Genomic DNA, 13,049 nt, shown 5'->3' on the forward strand with positions numbered 1-13,049 from the left:
GCCCACAACCCACCATTCCTTTCCAGCCCATATAACTTCCAATTTTGCTTTAAATGACAATACCAAACCTGCCTTTACCACTTCTACTGGAAGCACGTTCCACACAGCTACCACTCTCTGCGTAAAGAAATTCCCCCTCGTGCTATCCTTAAACTTTTGTCCCTTAACTCTCAACTCATGTCCTCTTGTTTGAATCTCCCCTACTCTCAATGGAAAAAGCCTATCCACGTCAACTTTATCTATCTCCCTCATAATTTTAAATACCTCTATCAGGTCCCCCCCCCCTCAACCTTCTACGCTCCAAACAATAAAGACCTAACTTGTTCAACCTTTCTCTGTAACTTAGGTGCTGAAACCCAGGCAACATTCTAGTAAATCTTCTCCGTACTCTCTCTATTTTCTTGATATCATTCCTACAATTCGGTGACCAGAACTGTACACAACGAACAAGTAGTAAACTATTCAAACTTCCCCAGTAACTCAGGTCCTCTAATCGCAGCAACATCCTTGTAAATTTTCACTCTACTCTGTCAACATTATTTAAATATTTCTGTTCGTACGTGACGCAAACTGCACTCAACACTCCAAATTGGGCCTCATAAACCTCTAATGCTACTTTAACATAACATGCAATCTGCTGTACTGAATAATTTATGAAGGCCAATGTGCCAAAAGATTCCTTTACTACCGTATCAAGGTGTGCCGCCAATTTCAATGAAATATGGATCTGTATTGTCCTACCGCACTCCTCAGTGCCCTACCGTTCACTGTATGACCTACCCTGGTGGATTCTACACAAGCGAAACAACGCAGACTTGTCTGTATTAAATTTTATCTGCCGTTTTCAGCTCAGCATTTCAGCTGGTACAGATCTCAATGCAAACTGATAGTCTTCCTCTCTGTTAAGTATACCCCCAATCTTGGTTTAACGATTGGAGCGACTGGGCTTGTGTACACTGGAATTTAGAAGGATGAGAGGGAATCTGATTGAGCCATATAAGATTATTAAGGGATTGGACACGCTGGAGGCAGGAAGCATGTTCCCGCTGATGGGTGAATCCAGAACTAAAGGCCAAAGCTTAAGAGTAAGGGGTAGGCCATTTAAAAAGAGATGCGGTAAAACCTTTTCACACCGAGAGTTGTGGATATGTGGAATGCTGTGCCCCAGAAGGCAGTGGAGGCCAAGTCTCTGGATGCATTCAAGAGAGAGTTAGACAGAGCTCTTCTAGATAGCAGTGTCAAGGGATATAGGGAGAGGGCAGGAACCGGGTACTGATTTTATATGATCAGCCATGATCACAGTGAATGGCTGTGCTGGCTTGAAGGGCCGAATAGCCTACGCCTGCACCTATTGTCTATTGGTGTCATCCGCAAACGTGATGGCTCAATTAACCACATTGTCATCCACATCATTGATATACATGACAAACAGCAACGGACCAGCAGCGATATCTTCGGTATTCCACTAGTTACAGGTCTACACAGGAGAGGCAAGCATCCATTACCGCTCTCTTCCTTCTCCCACAATGCTAATATCTACTCTAATGTATTACCTCATTCTGAATGTCAGGCAAATGACTTTTCTCTGTCAGCGTCTCACGTGGGAACTTGTCAAATGCAAAGTAGACAACATCGACTGCCTCGCATTGATCAGATAGGTTGAGTGTGCATATTTTAATATTAGGAGCACGGGAGAAGGTGATTAACTTACAGCATGGATCAGGACATGAAATTATAAAGTTCTAGCTATGACTGAGACTTGTTGAGTGAGGGGAAGTAATGAGTGATTAATGTACCAGATTTTCGAAGTTATCGAAGCCTTTGACAAAAAGTTATCGAAGCCTTTCGAAGCCTTTGACAAAGTTCCACATGGAAGGTTAGTTAAGAAGGTTCAGTCATTAGGTATTAATGCTGGAGTAATAAAATGGATTCAACAGTGGCTAGATGGGAGATGCCAGAGAGTAGTGGTGGATAATTGTTTATCGGGATGGAGGCCGGTGACTAGCGGGGTGCCTCAGGGATCTGTTTTGGGCCCAATGTTGTTTGTAATATACATAAATGATCTGGATGATGGGGTGGTAAATTGTATTAGTAAGTATGCCGATGATACTAAGGTAGGAGGTGTTGTGGATAATGAGGTGGATTTTCAAAGCTTGCAGGGAGATTTATGCCGGTTAGAAGAATGGGCTGAACGTTGGCAGATGGAGTTTAATGCTGAGAAGTGTGAGGTTCTACATTTTGGCAGGAATAATCCAAATAGAACATACAGCGTAAATGGTAGGGCATTGAGGAATGCAGAGGAACAGAGAGATCTAGGAATAACTGTGCATAGTTCCCTGAAAGTGGAGTCTCATGTAGATAGGGTGGTGAAGAGGGCTTTTGGAACGCTGGCCTTTATAAATCAAAGCATTGAGTACAGAAGTTGGGATGTAATGCTAAAGTTGTACAAGGCATTGGTAAGGCCAAATTTGGAATATTGTGTGCAGTTCTGGTCACCGAATTATAGGAAAGATATCAATAAATTAGAGAGAGTGCAGAGACGATTTACTAGGATGTTACCTGGGTTTCAGCAATTAAGTTACAGAGAAAGGTTGAACAAGTTAGGTCTCTATTCATTGGAGCGTAGAAGTTTGAGGGGGGATTTGATCGGGGTATTTACAATTTTGAAAGGGATAGATAGAGTTGACGTGAATAGGCTGTTTCCTTTGAGAGTAGGGGAGATTCAAACGAGAGGACATGATTTGAGAGTTAGGGGGCAGAAGTTTAAGGGAAACACGAGGGGGTATTTCTTTACTCAAAGAGTGATAGCTGTGTGGAATGAGCTTCCTGTAGAAGTAGTAGAGGCCAGTTCAGTTGTGTCATTTAAGGTAAAATTGGATAGGTATAAGGACAGGAAAGGAGTGGAGGGTTATGGGCTGAGTGCGGGTAGGTGGGACTAGGTGAGATTAAAGGTTCGGCACGGACTAGGAGGGCCAAGGTGGCCTGTTTCCGTGCTGTGATTGTTATATGGTTATATGGTTATAGAAAATATACAGGAGGCTGTGAAAGTGGCGGGAGTGAGTTGCACGACTAATCAGTGATAATATCAGATCTGCACTCAGGGAAGATATACTGGAGGGGTCAGACAGAGTCCATTTGGGGGAATTGAGGGAGAGGCAGAGTATAATCAAACTGATGTTATTGTACTACAGAGGCCCTAATAGCCACAGGGACATTGAGGCACAGATATGTAATTAGATTAAGGAAATGTGTAAAACGTAGGATTGTTGTCATAATGGATTTCAACATCTCTAATATAAATAGGGCCCTTTTTAAGTGTTAGGGTTTAGATGGGGCAGAATTTCTTAAGTGCATGCAGGAAGGTTTCTTAAAGTAATATGTGGACGGTCCACCGGGAGGATGGGCCATACAGGATCTGGTTTTGGATAACGAGTTTCACCTTTCGGTGGGTTAACAGTCAGGGAACATTGAAAATAAATCCTTAACTTTTAGGATAGTGATGGATAAGGAGAGGCATGGATCCCGTGGGCGTGTTTTAAATTGAAGTAGGACAAACTTCGAGTGTATTAGACAGGAACTAAGAAGCGTTAATTGGGCACATATTGTCTGGAAAGCAAACAACAGATATGTACAGGATGTTTAAAGGTTAATTGATGAGAACAGGAAAGGTAAGTTTCTGTTAAGAGAAAGGACGGGGATGGAAAGACAACAGAAAGTCAGTATCAAGTATAGTATCAAGTCCAAAGAAGAAAATATTATCAAGTCCAAAGAAGAAAGACATAAATTAGCAAAAAAAAAAGCGGCACAGCTGAGGACTGGGAGAAATTCAGAGACCACCAGAGGAGGACAAAGAGCTTCATTAGGAAAGGGAAAAAAGATTATGAGAGAAAGCTGGCAGGGAACATAAAAACTGACTGTAAAAACTTTTATAGATATGTGTAAAGAAAAAGATCGATCAAGACAAATGTAGGTCCTTTACAGTCAGAAACAGGTGAATTGATGATAGGGAACAAAGACATGGCAGACCAATCGAATAACTACTTTGTTTCTGTCTTCACTAAGGAGGACATAAATAATCTTCCAGAAATAGAAAGGGACCAAGGGTCCAGTGAGATGGAGGAACTGAGCGAAATAGATGTTAGTAGGGAAGTGGTGTTAGGTAAATTGAAGGGATTAAAGGCAGATAAATCTCCACGGCCAGATAGTCTGCATCCCAGAGTGCTTAAGGGAGTAGCCCAAGAAATAGTGGATGCATTAGTGATAATTTTTCAAAACTCCTTAGATTCTGGATTAGTTCCTGAGGATTGGGGGGTGGCTAATGTAACCCCACTTTTTAAAAGAGGAGGGAGAGAAAAACCTGGGAATTATAGACCGATGAGCCTGACTTCGGTTGTGGGGAAAATGCTAGAGCCAGTTATCAAAGATGTGATAACAGCACCGTTGGAAAGAGGTGAAATCATCGGAGAAAGTCAGCACGGATTTGTGAAAGGAAAATCATCTGACGAATCTTATAGAATTTTTTGAAGATGTAACTAGTAGAGTGAATAGGGGAGAGCCAGTGGATGTGGTATATTTAGATTTTAAAAGGCTTTTGACAAGGTCCCACACAGGAGATTAGTGTGCAAACTTAAAGCACATGGTATTGGGGGTATGGTATTGATGTGGATAGAGAATTGGTTGGCAGACAGGAAGCAAAGAGTGGGAGTAAATGGGACCTTTTCAGAATGGCAGGCTGTGACTAGTGGGGTACCGCAAGGATCAGTGCTGGGACCCCAGTTGTTTACAATATATATTAATGATTTAGACGAGAGAATTAATTGCAGCATCTCCAAGTGTGCGGATGACACGAAGCTGGGCGGCAGTGTTAGCTGTGAGGAGGATGCTAAGAGGATGCAGGATGACTTGGATAGGTTAGCTGAGTGGGCAAATTCATAGCAGATGCAATTTAATGTGGATAAATGTGAGGTTATCCACTTTGGTTGCAAGAACAGGAAAACAGATTATTTTCTGAATGGTGGCCGATTAGGAAAAAGGGAGATGCAACGAGACCTGGGTGTCATTGTACACCAGTCATTGAAGGTGGGCATGCAGGTACAGCAGGCGGTGAAAAAGGCAAATGTTGGCATTCATAGCAAAAGGATTTGTGTACAGGAGCAGGGAGGTTCTACTGCAGTTGTACAAGGCCTTGGTGAGACCACACCTAGAGTATTGTGTGCAGTTTTAGTCCCCTTATGTGAGGAAAGACATTCTTGCCATAGAGGGAGTACAAAGAAGGTTCACCAGATTGATTCCTGGGATGGCAGGACTTCCATATGAAGAAAGACTGGATTGACTGGGCTTATACTCACTAGTATTTAGAAGAATGAGGGGGGATCTTATTGAAACGTATAAAAATCTAAAGGGATTGGACAGGCTAGATGCAGGAAGATTGTTTCCGATGTTGGGGATGTCCAGAACGAGGGATCACAGTTTAAGGATAAAGGGGAAGCCTTTTAGGACCGAGATGACGAACACTTCTTCACACAAAGAGTGGTGAGTCTGTGGAATTCTCTGCTACAGGGAACAATTGAGGCAGGTTCATTGACTATATTTAAGAGGAAGTTAGATATGGCCCTCGTGGCTAAAGGGATCAGGGGGTTTGGAGAGAAAGCAGGTACAGGGTTCTGAGTTGGATGATCAGCCATGATCATACTGAATGGCGGTGCAGGCTCGAAGGGCCGAATGGCATACTCCTGCACCTATTTTCTATGTTTCTATGTCAGATGACCAGTGAAGTGATAAATTTAGTTAAGATGGAAATGAAAACCTATTTTGAGCTTCAGAAGTTTGGATAAAACAAAACGCATGATGAGGTATTCGGCCTCCTAATGACTATTAAGACTTTAAGACCATAAGACTTCGGAGTAGAATTAGGCCATTTGGCCCATCAAGTCCTCTCCACCATTTAATCGTATCTGATTTTTTTTTACCCCTCAGACCTGCTCGCTGGACTTTTCCCATAACTTTGATAGGTAGATAGGTTCCCAGATCATTATGGGGTTTACTCCATTTCATTGAAGGAGGCAAGAGATAATATCGCTGGACCCTTGCCCACTATCTTTCTGTCCTCTCTCGCTACCGGTGAGGTCCCGGAGAACAGGCAAGCCGATAATTTTGCAACTCTATGAAAGGAGTGTGGGGAAAATCCTGGGAACTGTAGACCGGTGGGTCTCACGTCAGGTGGAGTGAAATTGCTGAAGGAAATTATTCGGTTAGTATTTTTGAGCATTGGGAAACCATGGCCTAATTACGGAGAGCCGGATTGGCTGTGTGTTTGTTAGGTCGTGTCGTACCAAATTGATTGAGCGTTTTGAAAAGACGATGAGAGAGATTGATGAGGGTGAGACACTGGATGATGTCTAGATGGATTTTAGTAGCCATTTGGCAGTGCCTCATGGGAGGCTAATCCAGAAGAGGAGGATGCACGGGATCCGCAGCGAATTCGCTGTTTGAATTCAGAACTGGTTTGTGCATGGACGACAGGTTGTAGCGGCTGAAGAGACTAATTCGAGCTGTTGGTCTGGAATTAGTGGAGCTCCGCAGGCATCTGTATCGGGACCTCTGCTGTCTGTGCTGTTTATAAACGATCTGCATGGAAATGCAGAGGAGTTGTTTCGAACATTTGTGGATCATACTAAGACGGGTGGAATTGTCGATCGTGTAGAAGACTGGCAATATATACAACGTGATATAGAACAGTCACAGATGTGGCTGAGAAATAGCAGACGGAGTTTAACCCAGATAAATATGAGGTGTTGCACGTCGGTAGGGAAAAATTCAAGGAGACAGTACACTATTAGGAACAAGATTCTTACCAGTATTGCTGAGCAGAGAAACCTGTGATCCAAATTCATAACTCAATGAAAGTGGCTATACAGGTCAATACGGTGGTTAAGGAAGATTATAAAATGTCTGGCTATATCAGTCGCGGCATTGAGCTGAAAAATTCGGATATTATATTGCAAATTTATACAACTCTAGTCAGGCCGTATCTGGAGAACTGGTACATTTCTGGTCGCTCCACTATAGAAAAGATGTCGAGGCTTTGGAGAGGGTGCAGAAGAGGCTTCCAAGGATGCTGCCCTGTACAGAGGGCATGAGTTATCATGAGAAGCTGGATAAATCGGCTGTTCACTGGAGCAACAAAGTCGAGCAGAAATCTGATAGAGGTTTAAAATATTATGAGAGGCTTAAATGGAGTGGACAGAGGTTTTCTGTTTCGCGGGCTTGCAACGTCTGATAGCAGAGGGCATGTATTGAAGGCAGGAGGGGGTGGTTTCAAGGGGGATGTGAGGGGTAAGCTTCTTTATTCAGAGTCGTGTTCAGAGAATGTACTGCCTGGTGTCGAGGGAGAGGCAGAGACATTAGAGGTTTTTAGGAGACGTTTGGATTGGCACATTGATGTAAGGAATGCTGAGAATGTGGACTTGGTGCAGGTAGGAGGGATTACTGTCTGTGTGCTTTGATTTGTCTCTGAAATGCTTCGACACTACATTGTCGGCCGCATGGTCTGTTCCTGAGATGAGCTGTTCTATGTTCCATGTGGATGAGTTTTCCAGTCTGTCCTGACTGAGCAATATATCATATTTTCCATGACTAGTAACACCGCAATCCCTTTCACATTCTTATGTCTAAAACAAGGGAACCCCGAAATTCTGCGCTGTCAGGCCTGCCGTCCTGTAAACTAGTCTAATGGCTACAGTAGATCATCTGCCTGTCCTTCAATAATTATTACACTGAAATATTAGTCATATCACCATTAGGACATTATTATATCGTACTTAACCTTTTGATTCCTCACTCTCTCCCCATACTTTACTCCCTCCCCTCTCCACCTCTCTCTCTCCTATCCCACTCATACGCTCTCTACCTCTCTCACTCACCCTTTCACCATCCTTCCGAACCTTTCGCTAAGAATCTCCTCCTCTAACTCACCCTCTCTCCCCTCGCTGTCCTCCGCTCTCTCCCGCTCCTCACCTCACTCTCTCCTCTCTCCTTATCTCTCGCCCTAGCTCTCTCTCTCTCTCTCGCTCCTCCTTCTCTCTCCCTCTACCTGCCCCAAATAGTGAAACACATCTTCATCTTTCTCCTCTCCAACTTCCACACCTAAACCCTGTCCTTCCCCTGCCCTGCTAACCCCCCTCAGCATCCACATCACCGTCGCTTCTCCTCTCTCTGTCCTGTACAACAACACCATTTAAAAGTTTACTGGTAACTGTGACTAGGAATGAACCAGCTTCCAGATACTTGATACAGTTCTTTATATTGTGAAATGTTGATGTTGGGAATGCCAAGTGTTGATTTATTTAAAGGCATCATGAAAAATAGTTTTTTAAACAGCAGCAGATTATGTGAGTTTCAGATGAACATAAAATACTGTAACCTCGCAAAAAACGGGGCAGCAACTGTAACTGGTAACGTGGCGGGTTCACAACCGTAGACAATTTACTGTAAATCATGTTGCAGATTTTAATCGCATTATCCCGCAGCAGAAATTGTTAGATACAATATTGAAGCGACTTTGTTTCACACCCGCATGAGGGTGAATTGTCAAACTGGTCCGATTTGATTTCAGCAGAAAGGCCGCTCCCTGTTCTGAAGAATGCGCCCGGGCAGGAAGCTGCTTTCACACAGACCCTGAGCACCGAGTCAAACAGAACAACAACTCGCATCTTCCAAATCAATGATCTGGCCTCATCCTCATTCCTTTACTATTCCACTGAGGGGTCTTGGTCCGAAACATCGATTAATGATTCACTTCCATAGATGCTGCCAGATCTGCTGAGTTCCTGCAGCATCTTGTGTGTTACCATGGTTACGAAGTATCGGCGCGTGGGAGCGTGTGGGCAGTGAGAAACTACTTCAAAACACATCCACGCTTTTGGATTTTTTTTGAGGGGGTGGATTAGGTGTGAATAATTCAACTTCTGATATTTATTTTGGACTATCACTTAATCAGCCCGTTGTCTGGATTATGGATCGGAGATTAAGGAGTCATACAGTCATAGAAAAGTACAGCACAGAAACGGCCCTTCAGCCGAGGAATTTAAACTGCCGAATCTCATCAACCGGCGCCGGGGCCATAGCCCACCATACCCCTACCATCCAAATGATTAATCTCATCGACCCGCGCCGGGGACATAGCCCACCATACCCCAACCGTCCAAACGATCTCTTAAACAGTGACACCGTGATCGCATGCAATGCTTTTTCTGGCCGCTCATTCCACGACTCTCTGAGCGAAGAAGTTTCCGCTCACGTTCCTCTTAAACTTTTCATCTTTCACCCTTCCCCCATGCCCTCTGGTTGCTGTCCCACTCACCCTCAGTGGAAAAAGCTTACCCTACCTATATGCCTCATACTTTTGTATACCTCGTTCAAATCCCCTCTCAATCTTCCAACCTCATAAACCTGTCCTTATAACTCAAGTCATCCAGACCCGGCAACACCCTTCTGCAATTTTTCAGTATCCTACAACCCTATTAACATCTTTACTGCAGGTCGGTGACCAATCCTTCACACTGTACTCCAAAGTCTAATAAAAGTTCAACATAACATCCCATCTCTTGTACTCAATACATAGATTTATGAAGGCGATTGTTTGAAAATGTTTCCTTTACGACCCTATCTAACTGTCACGTTACTTTCAGTGAATTATGGAACAGTAAGCCCAGATCCCTTCGTTCCTCCGCACTCCTCAGTACCCTATCGTCCTACCCTGGCTGGTCCTGCTGAAGTGCAACACCTCGCACTTGTCCGCGTTAAATTACCTTTGAAGTTTTTAGCTCATTTTTGCAGCTGGTGCAATTCCCGCTGCAATTCATGATAACATTCTTCACTATCCACCACACCCCTAATCTTGGCGTTCTTTGCAAATTTTCTGACCCAGTTAACTACATAATCATGTAGATTGTTGCTTTCGATGACAAAGAACAACCAGGCCAACACTGATTTCTGCAGCATTTCACTAGTCACGGGCCTCCAGTCAGAGAGGTAACCATCTACTTTCTGGTTTCTCCCACCAAGACAATGTCTTATCCAGTGTATTGAAAGCCGAGTCTCTGAAACTTCTTGACTATCCGCCCATGCGAGACCTTGCCAATTCCATTCTAATCTCCATGAAGACTATATCCACTACCTTGTCTTCATCAAATTTCGTGGTAACACCCTCAAAAATATTTGTAAGTTTGCTGAGACAAGACCAACCACGTACGACTCCATGTTGATTATCCATAATCAGTCAATGTCAGACAGATAATTTGTATTTCCTATCCCTTAGAATAGCTCCCAATATCTTTCCCACTGTTGATATCAGACTCACCTGCCTAGAACATTCTCACAGAGTTGTTGCCTCTTTCTGAAACAGAGAATCCTCTCTAATCCACAGAGGATCCAGGACCTCAGTACTTATACAGACTCTGTATCCATCTCCCGAGTAAATTCAGATGCAGAATATCCATCTCCTTTGGTTCCCTGTATTGTTCCGATCTTTGTTATCCTTTGCAGTCCTTTCGTCTGATCTGTATAGTCCGTTAGTACTGGCCTTCACCCAAAGCATTCAGTTAGCACACTTGATTTCTTTCTAAGTGTTACCTTGCATTTTGTATACTCAATAATTACCGACCTCCGTATACCTACTGTGGAACTCCTTTTATCTCTTAACCAGAACCTCAAAATCTCTCAAAAAAAAACAAGGTTCCCTAAACCAGGTATCCTTGCCTTTCATTCTGACAGACACATACAAACTTTATACTCTCAAAATTTCACACTTAAAGGTTCCCTGCTTATAACAACGGCTTTGCCCGACTCCATAGCGGCCAGGTCATTTCTGACACCAGCAAAATTGTGTTTTCCAAATTTTAATCTCAACCCATGCAGATACACGTTTCTATATTTCCTTGGAATCTGGTGGCCTTTGAAGGCCTCCCGCCTATTAGAATGACGTTGCCTAAAAAAAAAGAGCCAGGTGTTTTCGGATACTATCAAAATTGTCCTTTCCATGTTTTAATTTCAAGCCGGATACACTTTCCCATATTTCCTTTGAATCTGGTGGCATTGTGATCACGACATGCAAAGAGTTCCCCTACTCTCCCCTGTCTACTTGCCCCCCACCTCACTCATCCCTCTCCCCTATGCTTCCGGGTCAGTCACCGTTTATGCTGTTGCACTTCACTCTCCTGCACTCTCCTTCACTCGCCTCCTCCTGCACACCCCTTCCTCTCTCTCACCCAATGCTCTTCGCACCCATCTCCAGCATCGTCTCTCCCATTCTGCTGAACCCTCTCCTTCCACTCTCTCCCTTATCCCCCTTTTCCCACCTTTCTCTCTCCTGTCCTATCCCCCTCCTTACCCGTGACTCACCCGCTCTCCAACTCTTTCTCTTCTCTTCCACACGCGCTCCCTACCCCTCTCACTTACCCTCTCTCGATGCCTCATACCCTTTCTCTCAAACTCTCCCTCTCTGACCGCCCTCTATCTGTTCCTTCCTTTCTCGGCCCTTTCCCTCCATCAGTTTCACTGCCCCCTCTTTCTCTGTCTCCCCGTTCTCTCTCGCCCTCTCCATGTCTCCCATCTCTTTAACACTATCCCACTCTTCCTGCTCCTGACACAACTTCATCTTCCCCCTCTCCAACTTCCGCACACTCATTCTGCCCTTCCTCGGCCTGCTCACCCCTTCAACCCGCACTCTCCTCCTTTCCATCAGCCTCTCTCTCCCCCTCACCCTCGCGGTTACAGGAAACATTTAAAAATTACTGGCAGCCGTAACTGGGAACATAGCCAAGTTAATGTTGCGGTTAGGAATGCCACGGACTGATTATTTGAAGGAATCCTGAAAATACTTGAAGGATAATTGCAGATGATGCGAGTCCGAGGGGAACATGAAATGCTGGAAACTCGCAGCATTGTAACGGGTATTGTTGCGGGTTCGAGACCCCAGGTAAATTTCTTAAAGACACATTAATGGTTCTTTCGGTCTTCCCCGCAGCAGAAATGGTCAAATACATTATAAAAGTGAATGATTTCACACCTGAGTGACAGTGAGTTGTCGAACCGGTCGGATTTGATTCCAGCAGAAAGGCCGTTCCCTGTTCCGAGGAATGTGGGGTCCAGCCGATGCTTCCACACAGACCCTGAGCTCCGAGTTTCACAGAAATACAACCCGCATCCATGGTCTGCCCTCTTTACCCTTCCTTTCCAGTTCCACTGAAGGGTCTTGGCCTGAACGCTCGACTTATTTCTCCGTTCCAAAGATGCGACCGGTCCTGCTGGGTTCCTCCAGCAGTCTGTGTGTTACCATGGTTACGAAAAATGAGCGCGTGGGGCATAGACAAGGGCAGCTTGAAAAGTCTTCAGAACATAACCTCCTTGCTAGAATATTCTCGTGGAATTAAGCTGTGAAAAATTAAAATTCTGATAATTATTTCTGATCTTTGTTTAACCCGTTCTGAGTGAAGATGTTTCCCCTCATGATCCCCTGAAACTTTTCTTTTTCAACCCTTCACCCATGACCTCTGGTTGTAGCTCCACCCAACCTCAGTGGAAAACGACTGATTGCTTTTACCCTCTCAATCGCCCTCATAATTTCGTTTATCTCTATCATATCTCCTCTCGATCCACTTCGTTCAAAGGAATAAACTTCGAATCTTTTCAATCTTTCCTTACATCTTAATTTTCTAAAATTTGTTTTCTTTATATATCTAAAAAGGTATTTTAGAAACTGCAGATGTCGCGAGTCCGGAGTAAAAATAAAATGCTGGAAACTCGCTGCGAAAGGGGTAGAGTGACTGGTAAAGCTGTTTGTTTGAGACCCCAGGTAGTTTTCTTAGAATCACCTTATAGATCCTATCACTCTTCCCTGCAGCAGAAATGGTTAACTACAATATTAAAGTGTTGTTGTTCACACCTGAAAGAGAGTGAATCGTCGGACCAGTAGGATCTGATTTCAGCAGAAAGGCCGCTCCCTGTCCTGGGGAATGTGGGCGGACAGGCCGCTGCTGTCACACAGACCT

The sequence above is a fragment of the Hypanus sabinus genome, unplaced genomic scaffold (assembly GCF_030144855.1).
Source record: "Hypanus sabinus isolate sHypSab1 unplaced genomic scaffold, sHypSab1.hap1 scaffold_176, whole genome shotgun sequence".
NCBI lineage: Eukaryota > Metazoa > Chordata > Chondrichthyes > Myliobatiformes > Dasyatidae > Hypanus > Hypanus sabinus.